This window comes from Phascolarctos cinereus, unplaced genomic scaffold (assembly GCF_003287225.1).
Source record: "Phascolarctos cinereus isolate Bilbo 61053 unplaced genomic scaffold, phaCin_HiC Scaffold_5;HRSCAF=322, whole genome shotgun sequence".
NCBI lineage: Eukaryota > Metazoa > Chordata > Mammalia > Diprotodontia > Phascolarctidae > Phascolarctos > Phascolarctos cinereus.
Window position 1 is genome coordinate 433,674,269 of NW_027555958.1, and position 7,926 is coordinate 433,682,194.

Sequence of the window (7,926 nt, forward strand, 5' to 3'; positions counted from 1 at the left end):
TGGGTGCATGCACACACATACACACACACTCAGGGTTTTTGCCTCAGTGATCTGTATGTTTTGGTTGAAAATGTTGTAGGGGTATTATTTTCTGGATAATTACTTCAATCTCATGTAGGCCTGGATGGAAAAGCTTTCTATGGCCCTGGATACAGCAAACATGCCCTTCTCTGTTCTTAGCTAAATAGGAAGGCAGGAAATAAACAAGAAGGCTTTGGATGACAATACCATGGACAGAACTCAAATCCTTTGTTCTTTTATGAGCCCTTACAACTCCGGGCCCAGGTGCTTTAAATTAGCGTAGCCAAGGGCCATCGGGGGCCTGACTTTATTACACTATGGTAAATAACAGTCACTACCTTCCCCAAATTTCATCGGATGCTTCCCTGAAAATGTCACTCGCCACATGTCAGTGGGGTTCTTTGTCTAATTTCTCCAGCTAAGGTGGCAAGAAGGTTATTACGAGTAACAGCAAATTTAAAGTTTTATTAGCAGTAAACTGCAGAAGCTAATGGCGATGCCAACACTAGATAAAATCATTGTCACAGTCAATTCTGAACTCCTTATTTCAAGCTTAATAATAGGAAACTCAATGGAAAGGATATTACACGCCCCATATCACTCATGAGTGCCGCAGGCCTGAGTAACTTGTTATTTTGCTCATGAGTGGAATAAAATGCAGATGATACTGCCTGCTATCAGGGGCATTGTTTTAATTGAGGGTGTCGGCATGGTGATGAGGGGGGATCCAAGTAGGTTCTCATTTTTGCAAATGTTCAGAGAATGATCTTTGTGTTTGAAGCTGTGACATGGGCACTTTGACTATTTATTATTTTGAGTATGTGTGCGTGTGGGGGGGGGGGATTTAACATTCCCTCAATTACTGAGAGATGAGGAAGAGCTGAGGGGAAGTGCAGGGGTGGAGGAAGGGGATGGTCCCTCCCCCACTCCTGTGTTTTATGACAAACCAAATTGTTTCTCCCGCATTCCGAAGCCTTTCTTCCTACAGCCCTTCACTCAACAGAGACAAACAATGGAATATCTGTGTTACTCGTTCTCTTTCCAATTCCACACCAGAAAAGCTATTCCACACTGACATATGCTCCAAGGCCAGGAATAAATAATAAAAGGTGCACGCCTTCCATGCTTTACATTGAAGAGGCAGTTCCAAGAACCGAGAGCCATGGGATTTTGTGTTCTTTCTCTAAAGTGGGTTTTCCCCTCTTTCCCCTTCTCATAGAAGTTGAAGTGATTTCTGTTTCTGTGCTACAAATCAGACTGCCTTTCAATGAGAGGATAGTGTATGTTCATATCTGCTTTCGGGGCCCTGCTCTCCTTATTGAGTTGACAGAGACTTCCTGAGATGATTCAGGTCTAACTTCATGCGGCAGCAGTGTAGATATGAGTGTTTTTCAGCAGATCCCATTCACTGCTGTTTTGAAGTCTGGAGCCCAAGTCTTTCTGAAGAGGAGATGATTTGGTGCCTTCTCAAGTTTCAGTAGTCCTTTTGAAAGGTTTGTTGGCTGGTTCGTTAGATGACCAGGCCTACTTCGTCATTTCTTTTCAGAGTGACAATCACTGCAAACAATCTGACTTTCTCTGACCTAAGAAGAGTTAAAGTCTTTTAAGGCTACAGCCAGTCCGACTTAACAAAAGTTTTCATACATCCTCAAAGCACGAGACAAAAAATAAAACAAAACAAAACAAAACAAAAAACAGTCACAGCCAAATTACTGTGTTATCATTACAGTCCCTGAAACCCATCAATTAGAAGGTTATAATCTTACTCAATAGCAGATGAAGTTAGTCGTCAAATTCGGATACTAATTGGTTTGATATTGAAACTCAGCTTATAGTGCAACAAGATTCATTTTCAATGACTTTTCCATGACTTGGTCTTATATTTCAGTTTATAAGCATTGTTCTTTAAACAGCATCTTGTTCTGGTCTAAGCAACAGAGAATTTATTATGAGGCCTAGGCATCTGCCAATAAACAGTGCCATTTTAATAAGTCCCATTAATTTCAGTGACAATGAAAAACTTAATTTCTAAACTATAAACAAAATAATGCTGATTTCCACAGATTAATATCACAAGCAGAACAAAGAACACCCAGGCGAAAGAGTTTGTAAACATGTACAAATTCTTGGGATTGACACTGACGTTGATGCAGAAACACTGTAATTCATCTGCGTTGATTTCCTATTCATACCACTTCAGTGTTTGACAATGAATATGGCACTTGAAATCCTTTTTTTATTAAAAAGCAGAGAGGATGTCAGCCAGTTAAACATGATATTAGGACTTCGTCTTTTTTTGTTTTGCAGCCACCAAAATTTGAGAGGGCAATCAGTCCTGCCCAAAAGATACTTTTAATGAATTGTCAGACCTCATTTTATCTTGCTGCCATGATTTCTAGCCTTTTCCTTCTTAGTATGCTTTGGGACCTGTTCAGATTTTTAATGGACATGAGAAAAACTCTTAGAAGTTACAGAAGTGCCAGGGATGATATCCAGCTTCCTATTGCATTTCTGGAAGGTTGGTCATAGCAGTTTCGACACGTGTTGTTTTTGTTTTGTTTTGTTTTCTTTTGTTTTTGGGGGGGGTTCATTCATTTTCATAAATAAACAACACACTATGGCCTAACATTAACTCCACTGTGCTAACTTATTCACTATAGAGGAATTATTTAAATTTAATATTTAATAGAACCTGTTAATATTGGGTACATTTCTTGATTAATTTCCCTAAGAATATTAAGCAAAAAGGACTAAGTATGAGACCGCTTGCAACACAGAATCTAGAGCTGGATGCTAGTCCCAGTTCTCCCACTTAGGAGCCATACAACCTTGATTAGTTCACATAACCTCTGAGCCTCAGTTTCCTCATCTTTAAAAATGAAGGATAAGAGCATCCACCCTACCTCACAATGATTTCAGGAGGGTCAAAAGAGACATGAAAGAATTTTGTAATTGCAAATAGACAGACAAATGTAATGTTTCATTATATTATTATTATTATTAGCTGTCTTTTTATCTTTTCTGATAGAGTTCAAATAGAAATGACCCTTAGATAAGTCAATATTGTATTATTATTATATTATATTTAACATTCTTTGGACACTTACAGAAATGGATACAATTACTGCATTTTTTTTTATTACTGAATAAAAGCTTTTGGGATATAAGCTCAGCTTCTGGAAGTTTATTAAACATATACTTAGTAGAATTTCAGAAGCAGAAAGGATGAGATATGTTCCTTATCCTCTTCCTACATTATTTTCATTTCTTCTATTTATTATCAGTATCAACATTATCATCATCATCTTTCTTCTCAATGTTCAGATGGGTTTAGATAGAAAAAGACCTAAGAGAAGTCACTATACTATTATTAATTTATATTTAATGTTTGAACGATTGTTATAGAGTCAGGGGAAAAAAACTGGATTTTTTGTGGTTGAGCAAAAGTTTGAGTTGGTATGTGAACTCGTCCTCTTGTGGTTCACTGAAAGCATTCTTGGTACTACTCCAATAGTAGACAGGATGATGGGGATGGATATTCCTCATCCTGTCCCCACAGGATTTTGATATCTGTCCTAGGTCTTTCTGTATTTTGAAAGCCTTTCATTATATTTGGCTTGTAGATTAAGAATATTAGGATTTCTTTTCTTTTGATGGGTGTTATGCTCATTTGATTCTGGGTAAGAGTCTAGTCAATAATAACAATATGATTTCAGTAAAATTCTCCAGCTTGAATTCTCCAGGACGTTTTAAACTCTATATTTGTGCTTTTGCATTTATTTTCTGTCAGTCTATGAAACAGAGTGTGCTCTGGATATATAATTGTAGCCACTGGGTCATTTCTTGTGAGGTATTTGATATTATGGTTATTACTATTGTTGCTGTAATAATTATTATTATCATCATCATTATTATATAAAACATTGAAATAGTGGGCCAGGAGAGGCTTCAGGGTCTAATACAGCTTTGGTGTTTAAATCTCTTTTCTTTTTTTTTTTAATCTCTTCTCAACGTATGTTCAAGTAAGGGATTGAAGATAATTTACTTTCATTTCTAAAATTATCCACAGCTTTTGCTATACCATATGCATCTATTCAGTTGGTGAGTGTGAAATATACATGCCAAGAGCTTTAGTATATGTCATTCTTTTTCTGCAGTTATAGCTTATTCTTTCACAGATCACAGAATAGAATACATAGAGTCTGACTTTTGTCTTCTTTGGAATAGAATACCCTTCCTCAACAGTAAGATGTAAGTCAACAGAAATTCACAGATCACAATCCCTCCACATTTGGTCATTGGTTTTGTGAACTGTTGAAGCCAAAAATAAATAATAACAACCATCACGCAGTGGGCGACCTTCTGCTGATGATACACCCTCTCCAAACTAGGTAGTAGGTTGGTCCTCTAAAGAGAGGTACACAATTCTTTGCAAGGTTCATCTTTAAAGTTTTAGTCAGCCAGGGTCACTTCCGTGACACAAGAAGGTTTCAAAATGGGCTTTGATTAGAAGTGATAAAGATGATCAAATGGAAAATTATCACATCTCCACTTTATTCCCCAGTCACATGTCACCAGCCACTTTGCTACCTGGAACAGAAAAGGGGCATTGGTAGACTGAACCTTTTCACAGTCACAACACCCATCCTGGTGCCCTGCTGTCCTGATTGACGTGGGCCTCAATAGCCCATTATATCTAGACAGAACCTAGCCAGGCTTCATTGTACTCCCTGACCGTCTTCTCACCAGTCATCTGTTACAGTATGTGTGCCTCTGACCTCCTCCTCAATCTCTCTGTTTTCCAGTTCTGGAACCATAATAAAATCAATACAGCTATTGTCCTGGAAAAGGTACGACAGTCTGACTCCTACCTTTCTGACTCTACTCACCATCCTAGTAACTTTCCAAACTAAAATACCTCTCATTGGCCACCACTCTCCTAATGGTGTTGTCTCTCCGTTAGAATGGTAAGTTCCTTGAGGGCAAGGGTTTTCTTGCTTTCACATTTGTTTCCCTAGTGCTTATGGAATAGTAAACACTGAACATTTTTTAATAATTCTGATAATTTATAATTCATAATGTAGGTATATGTACATATATATGTGTGTGTGTATACACACACACACACACACACACACACATACACACACACATCTGTGCACATATGTATACGTATATATTAATTCATCCCCTTAGTGGTGTGGAGACCTAATCCAATACCCATTTGAAAACTTGACATTCTAAATTCTCATTTCCTTTTCATCCTACATATAACTGTTTGTAGTAGAAGACATCATATATTCCTACGCTTATGTTTTAAAATAATTATCAAAAACACATTTTAGTGCTTTGAGATTTAAAATGTGCTTTCTTAATAAGTAGCACTAATAAAAGCAGTCTTATCTCATATTACAAATGAGGAAACTGAGACCCAGAGAGTTAAGATAACTTATTTGTGGTCACATGACTGATAAATGTTAGAGCCAGTGTTTGGATCAAGATTTCTCATTTATATGATTACAACTAGGATTTGAGGCTTGGTGTTGGTTGCGATGATAAATCTGGGCTGGTTTGTAATATGTAACATCACTTACTTTTTTGTGATTGAAGAGATTGAAATTATAGGTATTTAAAGCTCCATACAATTAAAATGATCATGTTTCACATGACCATTAAAGTCTGTAAACCTGCTTGACCTAATGTTCAACTCTTTTCAGTGTAATTGATGTTCCTGGATGGTTTTCCATCTGAATTTGAGTCTTGTAATACCCAGAAGCAAGGAAAATATTCCAGTGTTCGGTTTTTGGCTTTTCCTATAACTTTATGCATCAGTTTTGCTACTTGAAGACACAATTCAATAACTTTATTGGAATTATTTGCATAGTCTTACAATTTGAGTTGAGAAGTGAAGAAGTCAAAGGGAACTTTGAGGAGAAAAGAGGGAAGAGGTGTGTGTGTGTGTGTGTGTGAACATATTTATTTTACGGTAAAATTAGATATTTGGATATTATCTCATTAATTTCATGAAATAATAGGGCCAGAAGTTACCCAATGCCCGTTGATGTAATGATACCACTACTAGGCCTATTCATCAAAGAGATCAAAGAACAAAGGAAAAGGAATCTTGTGGATAGAAATATTTATAGCACCTGTTTTTGTTGGAAAACAAATGGAAACAAAGGTGGTACTCATCAATTGAGAAATGGCTGAACAAAATATGGTATATGAATGTAATGTAATAATAGTGTTTCACAAGAAATGATGAAAGGGATAGTTTCAGATAAACTTGGGAGCATTTGTATGAGCTGATACAGAGTGAAGTGAGCAGAAACAGGATAATTTACATAATAACAACATAAAAATGAACAACTTTGAAAGACTTAAAAAGTTTGATCTATAGAATGATCAATAATATTTCAGAGCACTGATAATAATGAATCACACCCACCACCTGAAAGAGAAGTAAAAGACTCAAGATGCAGCATGAAACATACAAGTTTGAACATGATCAAGATACAAATTTGCTTTAACTATGAATATTTATTAGAAACTGGTATACTTTCCTTTTTTTTCAGATGAAGAAGCAGAGGGTCAGAAACCTTAACCCACTTGTTCACCTGGTAAGTATTCTAGGTTGGATTCCAACTTAATTATTGCAAATTCTAAACCCATTATGCTAGTACTCCATAATATTAAGGAGAATTTCTAAAGACTAGTTTACCTGCATACCAACATGAAGTATCATCGTTCTTCATTGGTATGGATATATGTGCCTTGTCTTGACTTTTCTTTAATTTGTGTGTGTTTGCAATTATACAGTTACTCTTCAACATTGGTTTGTTTAACTTTCGTGACTTCAAGTGTGCATGTGGTTTTGTCAATAATCTCATTTTTACTTTTGTGTTGGAACCATGGATATTCATGGATATGTGCCAAAGAGAAAAAAAAATAGGTGTAATGTGCAGAAGTTGGTGGAGCAGCTGTTACCCTACTGGGCACTTTCTTGGTCCTGTTCACTCTACTATTGTAAAGAGGTCCCTGTGTATTCATTGAATTTTTTCATTGTTTGCCTTTAAAACTCAAGTTTGTGTTGTAGTTGTGCCTCGTGAAAGCATAGTGAAAGTTAGTTGGATTCTGTGTGAAAGAGTACAAAGTCATGCAGCTTAGTGAGAAAATACAGGTGTTAAATAAGTTCTGTGCCAGAATGTCTTCAGCCATTCTGGCCTTATCTATCAACTGGGTACAGATATCGAGGCTGCTGATCCTGTCGTTGATGGCAGCCTCAAGGTTAAACATAATCTCACTTGTGCTATGCAGAGGTCTCTGAGACCCTGAAGGATCTCAGATGGCACAGGAAGGACACGTCACTGGCAGATAATTTTAAGCTGATGTGTGCTTCGCCATCTCCACTGCCATCCACCAGCCATGAAGGACAGGATTTCAGAGATGAGGTCAAGTCCTTACCAGTCTCAACGCTTTCCAATATCGGTGAATAAAATGCCAGTAACTTCTCCCTTGGTTTTCGGACAGTGTCCAAGGTAGAGAATTTTGTTGCAGTATAGTATAGACTATTGCGCGTCTGATTCAGAAGAAGGTACGATTCCAACAAGTCTTAGTTTTAAGAATTTTGTTTGCTGTGCAGCATTTATAGTACTATAGATTTCATGTATTGTGAAAAGTGAATATTGTCGGAAATCAATGTCTTGTTTTTGTTTTTGAGAGAATTACTAGCAAGGAAGAATCTTTTGCATATTACCAGTTTTAATTTGTATACTGTACTTTATGGGGTAGTTCCTGATTACTGGATTCGGAAAAGTGCATATTATTAGAATTAATGTTTTACTGTAAATAACTATACACAGAAAAGTGTATTTTCCAGCAATTTCTAAAGAAAGATTTCAGGTT